At 61.2% G+C, this 15,585-nt stretch overlaps 1 protein-coding gene across 1 annotated transcript in view; it reads right to left on the reverse strand.

Annotated features, from left to right (window-relative positions):
- Positions 1-13,918, reverse strand: part of ADGRL1 (adhesion G protein-coupled receptor L1) — a 44,280-nt gene extending 30,362 nt beyond the window's left edge. The window contains exon 1 of the mRNA XM_047842117.1: positions 13,735-13,918. The gene's annotated coding sequence lies outside the window, so the exon portion shown is untranslated. The remainder of the gene's footprint in view (positions 1-13,734) is intronic.
- Between the last annotated feature and the right edge of the window lie 1,667 nt (positions 13,919-15,585).

Consider the following 15,585-nt stretch of genomic DNA (forward strand, 5'->3'; position numbering starts at 1 on the left):
AGGTTCTCAAGAATTATAAAGGTCAGGGCGGCACGCTCACGGGCAGGACGGCCCCTTCTGGGCCCCAGACTCCTCTCGCGAGATGGGCAGTAATTTCACAGCACAGCCCTCCATACCTGCGCCCTCCCTATCCCCAGCCTTCAGGAAGTCTCCCCTCTACTGCCTCACCCCACAACCCCGACCGGACAGGGCCTGCACTTTGGGTTCATTTCACAGCATTTTATTTTATTAAAAAAATTTTTTTTTTAATCTTTATTTTTGAGAGAGAGAGAGAGACAGCGTGTGAGTGGGGGAGGAACAGAGAGAGAGGGAGACACAGAATCCAAAGCAGGCTCCAGGCTCTGGGTTGTCAGCACAGAGCCCGACGCAGGGCTCGAACCCACAAACTGTGAGATCCTGACCTGAGCTGAAGTTGGACACTTAACCAACAGAGCCACCCAAGCGCCCCCTCACAGTGTTTTATGTTACATTGTGGGCAGCAGGGGCTTCCTCATTACTCCCCCCCCCCCCCCCACCATCTCCTAGCCATGAGCAGGCTCAGGAGAAACTCTGACCCCAATGGACACTTCCCTCCCTGGTTCTCCCTGAGGGACTTAAACTAGTTAGCAGCTGGTTAATACTGGAAAGGCTGCTGGACACCAGGCTCCAGGGGGGTGGAGGGGGCAGCCAACCCACCTAGGTCTGGATCCAACTCTGCCATTCACGAGTGGTATGAACCTGAGCCGGCTGTCCCCTCCCCCACCCCGCTTCCGTCTGAGGGGTTCTGGTCAGGACAACAGTCTACGCATGGGACAGGCCAGCCTGGGACCCATCAAAGGGTGCTGTCCACAGCTCAGCAGTATCAGAACACAGGGGGCATGCATCTGAGCGAGGTGGCTCCCACCCCCAAGGGCTGCACCCAGGACCCAGGCGCTGGAACCCCAGGTGGGGTCCCCAGGCCTCTCCCCCATCCACACTCCTTGGGGGACTCAACTAGCCTCCCCCAAGACTGCCACACTGGAGCGCCAGCCCCGCTTCTCTCCTCACCGTCTACACCTCCCTCGGGTCTCCCAGCCTGACCAGACCAAAACAACCCCACCCCCCATATTAGTCCATGGTCCCACCATCCCCCCGGGTCCCTGGGCTGAAACCCAGGGAGTCAAAATCCTTGGTTCCTCTTTCCTTCGCCCTGACATCCAGTTCAGGAGTTAGGACACCCCAGCAGCGGCTCTCCGGACAGCCCTGGCCTCCCCCTAGCAGCCTCCAACCCCTCTGGCTCCCACACTCTGGGCTCCCCACCGGCAGCCAGAGGGGCCTTTAAAAAACTACAATGTAACAGACATGTAACATAAAATGTGTCATTTTAACCGCTTTTATGTGTATAATTCAATGGCGTTAATTACATTCTCAGTGCTGTGCCACCATCGCCACCACGGTCTATCTCCAAAACCCTGTCATCACCCCAAACAGAGACTCTGTCCTCATTAGGGGTCACTGCTAGCCCCCGCCCCTGGCGACGACCAATCTACCTTCTGCCTCTACGACTGACTCCTCTGGGGACCTCGTCTGAGAGGAATCGCACAGGATGTATCCCCCTGTGGCTAACTTGTGTCACTCAGCATGGTGTCCCTCAGGCTCATCCACACCGTAGCCTGTGTCAGCCCCTCATCCCTCTTTGGGGCTGAATAATATTCCATTACCAGGATGGACCACATCTTGTTTGGGGATGCCTGGGTTCTTTCCAGAGAGGGGTCTCTTTTTTAAAAATGTTTGTTTATTTTTGAGAGAGAGAGAAAGAGCACCAACAGGGGAGGGGCAGAGAGAGAGAGAGAGAGAGAGAGAGAGAGAGAGAGAGAGAGAGAGAGGATCCAAACAGGCTCTGCGCAGACAACAGGGAGGCTGACGCAGGGCTTGAACTCACGAAACAGTGAGATCACGACTGGAGCCAAACCGACTGAGCCTCTATGAGTCCCAGAGAGGGGTCCTTTTCTTTTTACAGACATCTTGTCACTCTTGACAATGTCTCCCGCTCCACGATCCCTGAGACAACGCAGAATCCCACCAGGTGGCCCCGGTCTGTGTCCCTTAGATCGCAGTTCAGATGTGCCCTCCTCGGAGAGGCAGGTGGGCCTCCAGTCCATTCGGTCTGTGTGCACTTGGTGCCTGCCCGCGCAGGCCCCCCCCCCCCCCGCCATCCCGTAAGGTCCTCTGGGTGAGACAGGGAAACCGCCCAGGGCAGCCGCGTTGGCAGGAGGAGTTCATGCGCGTGAGACACTCGGGGCCGCGGCTGGCACACAGTGACTGAGGAGCGTCCCCTGCAGCAGCTGTCACTACCGTCGCCACTGATCGCGTCACTGCCTCAAGACCTCGCTTGTCTACTCGTGGGTTTCCTTCACACCCCCAGGAAAGTGCAAGCTCCCCAGGCCACCTCCGGCACGGAGATACACAGTAGGTCGTCACGCAGATGCTTACCCAACGAATCCCAGGGGACAGAGGTGGGGGCTTGTGACCTGGGGGCCTGGGCACCATTGCCTGAGGGCCACACAGAGCGTTCCCTTCAGGCTGCCCCCCACTCCCTGAAGGCCACTCCTCAGAAAGCCCAGGCACTCCCAGAACGGGCCCCAGCTCAGGGCTGGAGTAGGAGGAGCCGGGCACTGTGACTACTGTCCCCTGCCCTCCCTTCCTGGCCTGTGTGCCCACCCGGCCTGGGCAGCTCGGCCTGCCACCCGGCGCCCACCTAAGCGGGGAGGCAAGGCCAGACGTGGGGAGGGGGAAGCCATGTCCCAGGAGGCCTGAGCCTGAACATCCCTGGGGCCTTCGGAGGGGGGTGTTATGAACTGCCCGCCCCCCACCAGCAAGAAAAAGGTGTGTTGGAATCCTATCCCCCAGCACCTCAGAATGGGACCTGACTTGGTCTTTTAAGAGGTAATCAAGTTGGGATGCCTGGTGGCACAGCCGGTTAAGCGTCTGACTTCGGCTCAGGTCATGATCTCATAGTCTGTGAGTTCGAGCCCCGCGTTGGGCTCTGTGCTGATGGCTCAGAGCCTGGAACCTGCTTTGGATTCTGTGTCTCTGCCCCTCCCCCACTCTCTCTCTCTCCTTCTCTCTCTCTCTCTCAAAAATAAATATAGGGGCGCCTGGGTGGCTCAGTTGGTTGAGCGGCCGACTCCGGCTCAGGTCACGATCTCGCGGTCCGTGGGTTTGAGCCCCGCGTCAGGCTCTGTGCTGACAGCTCAGAGCCTGGAGTCCGTTTCAGATTCTGTGTCTCCCTCTCTCTGACCCTCCCCCATTCATGCTCTGTCTCTCTCTGTCTCAAAAATAAATAAACGTTAAAAAATTTAAAAAAATAAATAAATATAAAAATAAATAAGTAAATAAATAACGGGTAATCAAGTTAAAATGAGGTCGTTAGGATGAGCCTTCACCAAGCATGGCTGGTGTCTTTACGGAAAAGGGGATATTGAGACGTAGATGCAGATGCGTGGCATACAGCAGGGGAGGACAGAGGCAGGGATCGGGATGATCGCCAAGGCATGCCCCAGAACCCCCAGAAGCCACGGGAGAGGCACGGGACAGACGCTCCCTCAGAGCCTCCACAAGGAACCCACCGAGCCCATACTTGGACCTTGGACGTCTGGCCTCCGGCACTTGGATAATAAGTTTCCGTGGCGAAAGCCTGCCAGTCTGGGGTACTAGGTCGGTCGGGGTACTCGGTTGGTCATGGCAGCTCTGGCAGACGCACCCCCGGGGGGTCAGGACACATGGGGGCGGGTGGGGGACAGAGATGGGGGCAGGGCTGAGTCGCACAGCCTCAGAGAGCCTGGCACAAACTCTGGGATCGCCAGTCCCAGACCCTCCTGTGACGCCAGGGACAGCACCTGACACCTCTGTGCCCCATCCCAGGCACCGTATACACACGGCACGTTTGGTCCTTTTGAGAGCTTAGTACACGGGGAGGGCGGGTGGGGGGGGCACGCACCCGCATGGTACAGATGGGGAAAGTGAGGTCCCAGGGGCACCCCACTGCTCAAGGGACTCTGAACCCAGGCAGGCTGGCCCCCGAGGTTCGGCTGGGGAGACTGTGGTGGCCGGGACAGCCCCCTTCTCCGGGACCCACCGCTTCTGTGTGACGGCACCCCCAGAGCTGGGCACACCCAGACGTGCTGCACCCACGGGGCCAGATGAGCCTGCACCTGCGTCTGTCCCCACCTCAAGCCTCCGCAGACTTGGGTGACCCTACTTCAACGCGTGGGACACAGGGCTTGCTGCCCTCACACCGCAAGGTGGACCAGACCCCAGGCATGTCCAACCCCCAGGTCATGTGGGCAGTGCACCAGTCCCACACCTGCCTGTTTGCTCCTGAGCCCCACGTCAGGGTTGAGTCGAGGGGGAGGGGTGCGGCGGGGGTCCTGAGAGTGGGTGACACGGCCCAGGCTCTGTCCTCGGGTGCCCTGAAACGGGGCAGGGGAGGGTGACAGGAGGAGAACCAGCTGCTGGAGAAGAGGGGGCGCCTCTAGTCTGCCCTAGAGTGCAGTTGCCATGGCAACCCTCTCCTCGAGTAGGTGGGAGTCTGAATGCCTGGGGGGACACCGAGCAGGGAGGTGAGGAGCTCAGGGCCCCTCGTGGCCCTGCCCCTCCACAGGAATCTCCTGCCTCTCGCCCCAAACCCAGCAGCCTGAGAGCCCAGCTCCACAGACCTGCCTCCTCCAGGAAGCCCTCAGGCCTGGCAGCGTAAAGAAGCAGCAGGCCCCCAGGGGAAGGTACAAGGGCCAGGCTCCAGGGTCTGAATCTGGTGTGGACTCAGGCTCAGCTCTTTGCCTCTGAGAGCCCATTTCCCGTCTCAACTCAGGACTAACAGCTCTACCTCGCAGAGGTGTTGCGAGTACCCAGACAGCGCCGAGCACACAGCCCTCCCCTGGGCAGGACACCGCGGGCTCAGAGAGGGCAGGGTCCTCCCAAAGCCTCCCACCCCGGCCCCGTATCTCACCATCTCCCCAGAGGGCAGCCCAGGCCTCCCGGGTGCTCATCCCAGACCCCTCTCCTCTTCTCACCCCACTTCCACCCCCAGCAGCTCCCGCGGCCCCTCCTGCAGAATCTGCTCTCCTCCCACTCCTCGGCCCTCACTGGTCCAGCCCCATCACCTGTCCCCTGGGCAGCCCTGCCTCGGCCTCTCAGGTCTCGGGCCATCGCTGCCCGCAGCCTGTTCCTCCCACAGTGACCAGAGGGTGCCCGTGAGCACCTGAGTCGGGCACACTCCTCTGCTCAGAACCCTCTAGGACTCCCACCTCGCTGGGAACAAAAGCCCATGTCCTTCCCCGGGGCCCACAAGGCCCTGCACGCTCTATCCCACCCCTGCCCTCACCTCCTTCCGCTCTCCTTGCTCGTTCAGCCCCCCGTTTCCTGGAGGAGAACATCAGGCGTGGTCCCACCTCAGGACCTTTGCACGGGTTGTTCCCTCTTCCCCAGACACCTGCACGGCTTCTACCTGGCCTAGAGGTCTTTGTTTCACTGCTGCCTGCTCAGGGAGGCCCCGCTGGCCCCAGTGTTCCTACCTCCTATTCCGGCTTTTCTCTCCACAGCATCCATCACCAGCATGCCAGCCACGCATTTGATTTATCTGCTTATTATTTTTCTCCCACTAGATGTCAGTGCCACAGGGTGGGCTTTGTCTGTCTTGTCAGTTTTAAAAGGTCACTCTGGGGGCACCTGGGTGGCTCAGTCGGTCGGGCGTCTGACTTCAGCTCAGGTCATGATCTCATAGTCTGTGGGGTCGTCATGATCTCATAGTCTGTGGGGTCGAGCCCCGCGTCGGGCTCTGTGCTGACGGCTCAGAGCCTGGAACCTGCTTCAGATTCTGTGTCTCCCTCTCTCTCTGCCCCTCCCCTGCTCATGCTCTGTCTCTCTCTGTCTCAAAAATGAATAAAAACATTAAAAAATAACTAAATAACTAAATAAAAGGTCACTCTGGTTGACCAGTGGCCTGGACCACAGAGGGGTGGGGGCCATTCGAAGAAGCCCTTGCCCCCAGGGCCTCCTCCCCGGTCTCCCCCATCTATCTGCCATTCCCACCCCATCCACTCTCCACCCAGCCCAAGTGATCTTTGCAAAATAAAAACCCAATCATATCCCTCCCAGCCCATAACCCTCCATGGCTCCCTATTGTCTCAGGTGGCCTAGCATGGCATCTCAGGCTCCAGTCTCCTGCCACCTTCTCACTCCCTTCTCTGCTCCAGCCTCCCAAAGTACCCCCTCCCACCCCTCCCCTCTCCCCCTACCCCATACACACAGTACCAGGGCCCCTGCCCCTGCCCCACTCTTCCTTCAAAAGGACGGCCTGCGTCAGTCTATAGCCCTGCTCACAGCACACTGGGCCTCCACGCTTTGCTTCCCTGACTGGACTTGGGCTCTGCTGTTGAATGTCTGTCTTTCCCACCAGCTGGGGACTCCTCAGGGAAAGTTCCATCGCGGGTCATTCTGGCTCTCTGTTGCATGCCCAGCCCTGGGCAAGAACAAGTACTTAATTTGTTTAATGAACAAAGACAAAAACAGGCCCGGAGAAGAGGTTATCCATCCAGCGGACAGTCACCTAGTTCCCACTGGGTCACAAGTACTTTGGAGGAAAAAAGGCCTGAAGGGGAGGGAGAGTGTGGGGGTGTATCTGTGGGGACAAGTGTAAATGGGGTGCTCAGGGAACACCTCTCCCGGAAGGAGACATTTTAACAGAAGTGTCAAGGACGTGAGCCCCTCAGGGACCTGGGGAAAGATCTCGGGCAGAGAGAACCGCACGTGCAAAGGCTCGGAGGTAGGAATCTGTCGGCGTGTGGCTGCGGCCCAGCGAGCAGGCGGAGAGTGGGAAGAGGTTGGAGGCTAGGGGAGGTTACGGGACAGGGCTAGTAGGTGTGAGTCAAGGGGTAGGACACAGGCTTTTTCTCCAAGTGAGGTGGGAGCCAAGGAAGGTTCTGAGCAGAGCAGGGACATGGCCTGACTCGGAAGTTCACAGACTCCCTTCTGTTGCCAAGGGAGATTAGACTGCGGGGGGGGGGGGGGGGGTTGCTGAGAGCAGTGGGGGCTCCCCATCCCCACCCCCTTCTTTTCTCCCTGTCCACTCAGCCGTCAAAGCCAGGAACCTGGAGTTTACCCCGCGCTTCCTTTCCTCCACCCTCCTACCAGTCACCCGCAAAACCCTGTCAACTCTGGTCTCAAACCCTCCGCACCAGCCCTGATGTCTCAAGGCCCCTTCCGGAGCCTGCACTTTGAGAGCCCGCAGTAGCCTCCTGTTCCTGCTGGCTTCCCGGCCTCTCTTCTTACCCTCTGTAGTTCTCTCCCACGCAGGAACCGGAAAGAACTCACGCTGAGTATTCCCATCCCGTCCGGCGGGCCTTGACCCCTCCATAGGCCTTCCCAGCCCCATGGCACAAACTCAATCCTTCTGCCCCCAAGACCGGCCTCCAGCCTCCTCTCTACACACCTGGCCAGAACACATCTTACCTTTTCCCCGTGGAGCCACCACCTTCTTTCTGACCTCAGGGCAGGCCTCTCCTCACACGCTCTCTCTCCCCTCCACTGTATCCCTCCTTCCCCCTCCAGGCTGCAGCTGGGAGGCTCCCACCCCCAGGAAGCCTTCCCTGACTGATAGACTCATCAGGTGCCTCCTCCAGGCTCCTTACCATGGGAGGCTGGTACCGTGGTGGCCTGTGGTCTCTTTCCACCTCATGGTGTTCCCTGCCCAAACCAGAGCCTTGCACTCGGGGCATGACAGAACATAGCTGAAAACGGTCAGAGGAGCCAGGGCCCAAGGCGCAGGGTAAAAGGCCGCAGGAGTCCCTGGGCCTCCAGATGCTGGCAGTGAAGGGGCAGGGTGGGGCGGTACAGAGACCAGAGAGAGGGGGAGATGATGCCTAGCAGGGCAAGAGGGAAGAGTCCCAGGGTCCTAGGTTCAAATCCCAGCTCTGCCCACCTCAGGCTATGTGTTCTTCCTCAGAATTCTGCCTCTCCCCCACGGAAATGGGATGGAAGCCTCCCGCAGTGGCTACGGGGCTTAGGAGTAATATATGACGATCGCACGTATCCTCTGTAGGGCACCTCTGTACCAGGCACTCATCTAGGTGCTGGACAGACATCTGTGGAGAAGCCAGACACAAAGAGCACTAAAGGAGTCCGTCCCATGATGTACCAGTATCGTGGAGGAACAGGGGCTCTGGTGTGTGTGTGTGTGTGTGTGTGTGTGTGTGTGTGTGTGTGTGTGTGTGTAGCAGAAGGCGGGGGAGAGTGGGTAGTGTGTACAACTTATAATAGAGTGATGTAGAAAGCCCAGACACTGCAGCAAAGCCCCACAAAGGTTCAGGGAGGAGCTGTACAGGTGTCCAAGGAAAAGAGTTCCTGTCAGGGAACACAGCCTGTGCAAAGGTCCTGGGGCTGGCCAGTGCTTGTTTGAGGACAAGTGAGGACGCCATTGTGACCAGTGGAGGGAGCATGGGGGAGTGGGAAGAGACGAGGGCAGGGAGGCAACAGGGACAGACTGTATCAGACTTGCTGTGTACTTAAGTGCACAAGTGCGCCCCAAAGGGGGCTCTCCTCTGCTGAGGAGGGTACACCCACAGGTGCCCCGGCTTCCACCACCAAGGACAACTGTGGGGTACTCTAGGGCAGGAGCTGACCACCGATGGCCCAGTCACTCCCTGTTTTTGCACAGCCGGTGGAGTAAGAGTGGCCTTGCCACACTTTAAACGTTGTGAAGAGGGGCGCCTGGGTGGCTCAGTCAGTTAAGCGTCGGACTTCGGCTCAGGTCATGATCTCACGGTTTGTCGGTTCAAGCCCCACATCGGGCTCTCTGCTATCTGGGCAGAGCCCGCTTCGGATCCTCTGTTCCCCCCCCCCTCCCCCACTCCTCCCCCACCCACACATGTTCTCTCTCTCTCTCTCTCTCTCTCTCAAAAATAAACATTTAAAACAAATGTTAAAAAAAAAAAATAAACAACAGGTTTTCAAGAGGAGGCAGAGGAAGAGTATGAGAAGAGCAGGTGGGCGACCTGTAAGTCTCCCGAACTTACTATCTGGCTCTTCCCAGAGAAACTGTGCTGACCCCTGGTCCTGAGCAGTAGTTCCCAACGAGGCACAAGTCTGTTCTCTGTCCCAGGCTGTTTGGCAATGTCTGGGGTCTCCGTCGGGGGCGGAGGGGATACTACCGGTATCTGGAGGGTGCAGGGCGGGGATGCTGGCCGCAGTCCTGTGATCCACAGGGCAGCCCCCGCAGAGAATGACCCGGCCCCGATCCCAGGACCGCCATGGCTCGGAGACCCCCTCGCCTGCCTGTGCCACCTCTCCAGGGGCCGGACAGGAGCTCCCGCTTGGCTCCCTGACTTGCCCATTCCTGACTTCCTGGGTATTTTTAGCCTTGAGGGAGGGACCCTGACTGTCTTTAGCTTTGGGGGGGGGGGCAGGGCTATTTTTAGCCTCAGCATCTATTTATTAGAGTTTTTATCTTCCCCAAATTTTGGAGTTGGGGGTGGGGAGGCAGGGGGCTTCTTCTGGGCTATTTCCCCAGGGCCAATGCAGACTGGACACAAGGGTGAGGGGCGCATCCCATGAGACAGAGAGGCTGGGTCAGTGCCCCACCAGGAGGGGCTGCTTGGGCCCTGACCCTGGGTTTCCAATCCCCCCGCCGAACAGAGGGCCCCCACATTTCCCACCTCAGGCTCTCCACCCCATAGCGTGCACAGTTCCATACAGATACCCTCACACACTGGAGCACCCATGAGGCCAGCTCAGAGAGAGCTGGTGGGCACAGGTGGGCTCACAGGTGGGCACGGGGAACAGGTGCAGAGATGGCCCGGTCAGGCCCCTAGCGGCGGCCCTCAGTCCCCCCAAAGGGGCAGGGTGGATGGGGAGCCCTCACTATACACAGCCGGAGGACTCCCGTCCTTTGACAGGCCCCCTCCCATTCACTCAGGTAAGATTTCTTGAACACCTACTGTGGGCCAGGTATGAGCCTCGACACCTTGGATCCAAAAGCAAACCAAGTGACAAACTCCCTGAGCACTTGGATCCTGGCTGGGGAGACAGATGACAAAGAAACAGGTACAATAAATAAATAAATGACAGAGTGTGCAAAAAGGCATCCATGCTAGGCAAAGTCAGGAGGTGGGTGGGAGGCTGCGATTTTAAACAGGCTGCACGGGGTAAAGGTTACGGGGGCGGGGGCTGACATGTGAAGCGGGTGAAGAAGCAAAAGCCTTGCGGACGTCTGCGTGAGAGTCCTGGGTGGAAGAACAGCCAGTGCAAAGGCCCAGGGGTCGAAATGTACTTAACATGTTGGTGGAGAAGTGAGGAGAGAGGGAGTGAAGGGGACGAGGTGTTGGGGACGGTCACGCAGGGCCAAACCCCAAGATGGCCCGGTGCCGGAACCTGCTGTATCACGTGGACACCGGGGCTGCCACAAACCTTCTCCCTAACTCCTGGAATACAGGCCCCTTGACTGAAATCCCTACGTGTTGCCAGACTAAGAGCTCCACGAGGACAGGGCACCGTCCCCATGGCATCACCAGCACAGACTGCACGAAGAGGTGCACCCAGCCTCGTTCCAAGAAGCCTTGTGTCCACATACCTGCCACATGAGATACAGACCCCCCCGCTCCTGTGTGGAGCCACAGACAAACACGGGGCCACTCGCTCTGCAAAACTCACAAACTCCAGCACACAGGAGACCCCTACAAGCATCGGACTAGCCTGTTGGGACACGTGATCGCAGCCAGGCTCAGCCGGGTCACCGTCCAAATCGCACACACAGAACACACAGACATCTGACAGAAGCCTGGATTCTGGGGGCGATGAGAACCTCCCCCCGCCCGTGGCTCTGTTCGGCAACAGCCTCCCGTCCTGGGACCCTGCTTTCCTCTTTGATGGGGGTGGCCAACACCCGGCCCAGGAGGAAGGCTCGGTTGCTCAGGCACGTCCAGGGTCACTGCGGTCGGTCGGGTCCAGACTCCAGACCCAGGGAACACCCACCCACCACCCCCCCCCCAACAAAGAGGGGTCTGGAAGAGGGAAGTGTCTGGCGGCTGGAAATCGGATCCTTGAGAGGAGCCCACATTGAAATCGGAGCCTTGTCCTTGGCCACACAGCTGGCTGGAGAGGTAGGAGGGAGCAGAGACCTGGAGCTCAGCTCCCCACAGCCAGCGGGGATCCCCCTCCTCCTCTTCTGCATTAGGGGTACCCGCTCTAGCTGAGCAGCACAGCCCCTTGGGATCAGCACCCCCCCCCCACCAGATGCCCACACTGGGGCTCATGCTCTCCTACCAGCCTGGGGGTGTGAGGAAGCTGCACACCCCAGATGCAGGCGGCTCACAGGTGGAGCCCCCCCCCCCCCCCCCCCGCCTCCCCGGGCCAGGAGTTCAGACCGCTAGATGCAGACAGCAGTGCAGCCAGGGAGCCCGCCAGCCCCTCCCCTACACACCTGGTGGGGGTCCTCCTAGGCTCCCCAGGGCACGCTGGGAATAGACACAGGGCTTCATGAGTCTCCCTTCCACCTCTTCCCTACAGGCACCACGGCCCAGGTACGCCGGCCCCGTCTCCCCGCCCTCCCTAACCCTGGGTAGCTTCCAAGCCCAAAGGCAGGCATTAGCAGGGGTGATCATGCCTTAAGCCAGCTCCCCAAGAGTGGGGGGTTGGGGTGGGCGTCCTGTAGAGGGATGGCCTAGTGAGGCACTGGAGGGCAGGGACCACGAGCATGGGGCGGGCTAAGCCCCTGCGGGAGGTCACCAAGGGAGAGGAGGGAAGGTGGCCGTCACAGTAGGAGGCCTGGCGCTCACATGTGAGCGTACATGTATGTGGCTCGTTCCATGGGTGCCACTGCCGCCAGCCAGGGATCGAATTAGTTCCCTTTTCCGCTTTCCAGATGATTTTTCATCTCTGTAATTAATGGGCAAGTCAGTTCTGAACGGCATGGCAGGCAAATTGCTAGTTAGGAAAATCACGGATAATTTTCTCGATATGATAATGAAGGTTGTATTCCTTCTCTTATTCTCCCTGTTTTCATCCTACTTTTAAGTAATAAATTTGGCATTAGTGGGTGGGGAGTGGGGAGGAAAGAGAAGTCACCTGCCCCCACAGCTGGGGCCTGACCCAGCCCCACTGGGAGTCCTGAGCCCCTGGCCATGGGGCGGACGGAGAGGATGATAGACGGGGACCCTCCGTGGGGCACCGCACCATCCCGATGATAATTCAGGTGCCAGGCCTAGAAGAGCAGGTGGAGGGCAGGGAGCCCCCAGCTGTGAGCTGGGCTGAACGGATGGGGTCTGGGGTCAGGTTACAAGCTCATGCCGGCCCCTGGGGTGCTGGAAAGAAGAACAGAGACCAACAGCCTCTCCCCAAGAAGCAAACAGCATTGAGGTCAACAGGCCTAGAGCAGACATCATCCTTAGGAGTCCCCCACACCTGTCCCCACACTGTCCGACCCCTTCTCTGAGATGACTCCTGTAGCAGCCAAGGGAACAGAGCAAGCAGAAAAGGGAGAGAGAGAAAGAGAAACAGACAGAGAGAGGCGGAGAGGCGACCAGCCATCTTGGCAGCCATCTTGAACCCCTCCCCCTGCTCCCCCAGGCACACCACATGTTTGGATGTGGGCAGACTAACCCAGGCCCTGGGTCCTGCAGGAGCCAGGAGGAAAGGGGGCCCTGCCTCAAGCCTGGGACGGCTGGACACCCACGCAGCTGCCACCACTGGGGAGGGTCATGGGGGGCAGTGGTTACGGCCAGGAAGGTACAGTGAGGGGCTGGGCAGGGATGGGGCTGGGTGCTGACCTAGACTGGAAGAGTAGGGACAGGGCCGTGCGTGGGGGCTGTGCAAGCAGACTGCTGTCTTCGTAGGGGTGCTGGGGGTTCACTGAAGCGATGCCTGCAGGGGCATTTTTCTGGCCGAGGCCGGAGCACCCACAGCACTCTCCACCCTCTTCTGGTCCGGACTCCCGTCCCGGGACCCTCCGATGGGAGGATGACAGTTGAATCCCCATAGCTGGACCCAATGAACACCTGGGGGAGAGGGAGGGCTCTCGCCCTCAGAGCCCGAATCCGGGTGGATCAAACCCAACAGCTTCCCAGGCTTAACCGGGTGCCAGCGAGAGCGGGAGCGAGAAGACGCAGCCGAGCTGCCCACCTCCTGACAGCGGTGCCCCGCGCGCTGCGGCCGGCGGGACACCCAGACGGACCCCTCCCCATCCACCGCGTCTCTGCCTCCCGGAGAAAAACAATCCCCAGCCCAGCATCCTGCGGTGCCGGCCCTCGACACTGCTCCTCCGGGGGCCGGGGCCCGCGCGCGGCGCGCACACGCACCCTCTCCGCTCACACCCAGACACCTACACAAACAGGGCGCCAAGCACCCGCGCGCACACGCACCGGGGACACGCAGGCACCGCCGCGCCGCTTCCCCACAAAGGCTGGAGCGCGCGCGGGCACACGCAGCCACGCGCGGGCACACTCGCGGTCCCCTCCCCCCGCCGGGCACCCCGCGGCCGCCCATCCGCACCCCAGCGTCCCCGGCGCTCCGTGGGGGCCGCCCCTCTTGACCCCCAAGCCGGTGGATACGAAGTGCAGGCCGCCCCCGACTCCCCTCCGGCTCAGGTGCAGTGAGTCGCGGCTCCAGCATCCCCTCCCCCTTCGCGGCCCGGACAGGCCTCGGCTCCCGTCCTCCCCCCACCCGCCTCGGCCCGCACACCTGGCCCAGGTGCGGCGTCCCCCTCGCCCTGCACCCGCAGACACTCACCTGTCCAGCGCCGCTCCGGGGTCGGCCCTGCGCGTCTCTCCTGCGGCTCCGCGAACCCCGGCCCCCCGCCCGGCACATCTCCCGGAACCGGGGCGGGGGGGAAAAGGGTGAGGGGTGGCGGGGCGAGGGCGGCCTCCGTGTCCCCTCCTTCCCCCGGCCCAGCACCGCCGCCACTAACCAAAAATTAAAAAAAAAAATTTAAAAAAAATTAAAAAAAAAAAAAAAAACCCGGATTATACAGCTCCAAAGGCGGCCCCCTCGCGGCGGCAGAGGCTCGGGGCTGGGGGCGAGCGGGTCTGCACCCCTCCCGGAGAGGGAGGCGGCGGAGGCGGCGGGGCGGGGGCGGCGTCAGAGCTCCGGGGGCTGGGGCGAGGCGGAGCCCCCCGAGGCGGCGCCGACAGCGGCCCGCATCTCCCCCGCAGCTCCGCGGCCCCGACGGAGGCGGCACGTGTGCGCCCAGGCGACTTCCCAGCCCCCTCCGACGACGGCGGCGGCGGCGGCGGCCGGGGGGTTAACGGGCCAGCCGGGGCGCCCCTGCAGCCCCCCGCCGCCCGGCGGCGCCGCTCCGGGGCCCGCTCGGCCCCATCCGCCGGGGCCTCCTCGGCAGACGGCGGGGCGGAGGCGCCGCAGCGCCAACAGCTCCCGCGCCGACGGCTCGGGCTCCCCGCAGTGGCCGCGGGGGGCTCGGGTTGGGGGCGGGCGGCGCGGAGCTGGGGGGGCGCGGCTGGAGGCGGGCGCGGCGGCGTCGCGCCCCCGGGGCGGCCGGAGGGGGGGGGGGGCGCCGGGCCGGGCCCGTGGGCACCGCAGGACGCGCGGACCGAGCCGGCGCCGGGCACCAGCAATGACAAGCCGCCTGCTCGCCCCTCTCCCCGACGCACCCGCTCCGGGAGGGGGGCGGCGGGCGCGCGCAAAACCCGGCCCGGAGCTGCCGCCAGGGATCGGCCGCCGCAACCAGTCCGAGCGCACCGGGGGCCGACCAGAAAACCCGGACTGGATTTTCCTTTCCTGCGCCTCCTACAGCCCCTCTGGAAATGCGAAAAGAGGGAAGGCGACGTGCTGGGTGGCTGCGTCGGAACGGGGAGTGGGGGAAGGGAGGCGGGCGCAAGGAAGACCCGGAGAGGATTTCGCGGCAGTTAAGGAAAGGCGAAGGGAGAAATGGAGGAGCTCTGGAAGGGGTATGCAAAACCCGGATTGGATTAGACAGAGATGGGCGGGGGGGGGGGCGGGGGGGGGGAGTAGCTGCGACAGTGCCAAATGCACCCGGGGCACGCAAATTTGGGGCCGGATTCATCCTCGGGAGACGGAGTAATGCGTCATGCCTAATGCAGTGGGAACAAGCAAGACCTGGCCTAGACTCCCCAGACCTGGGCTCGCAGGGGGCTCCTGGAGGGGCTGCTTAGTGGCTGAGGCCGAATGGGCTGCCCCAATCTTTCTGGCGGAGACGTGCAAGGGGGAGGGGCAAAAGGAGGGCCGGACTCTAGCACGGAGGGATCCGGAGCGCTGGCTGCAACGAAGCAGGCTGGTAAAAGCGGCTTCAGGATCCAGGGGCGACGAGAAGGGAATGCATTGAGGAGGCTGCTACCCTGGGAGACCAGACCTACAATAAAAGACGAGGGAGGGACGCAAAGCCTGGACTGGAATTGGCGGGACAGGACAAGACCCCAGGAGAAGATCCTGGACAACTGGACAAGGGCTTGGAGCTGACGGGACAGCAGGACCCGGGAGGGGAGCGTTAAGTGGAGGTTGTATCTATAAACGCCTCGAACGTCTCGCTTGGGGAGGGGGGTTGGGGGGGGGGGGGAGGAGAGAGAAAAAATGGAATTTTAGGTTCTTGGCAAGAGCAAAAACCCG

The sequence above is a fragment of the Prionailurus viverrinus genome, chromosome A2 (assembly GCF_022837055.1).
Source record: "Prionailurus viverrinus isolate Anna chromosome A2, UM_Priviv_1.0, whole genome shotgun sequence".
Taxonomy (NCBI): Eukaryota; Metazoa; Chordata; class Mammalia; order Carnivora; family Felidae; genus Prionailurus; species Prionailurus viverrinus.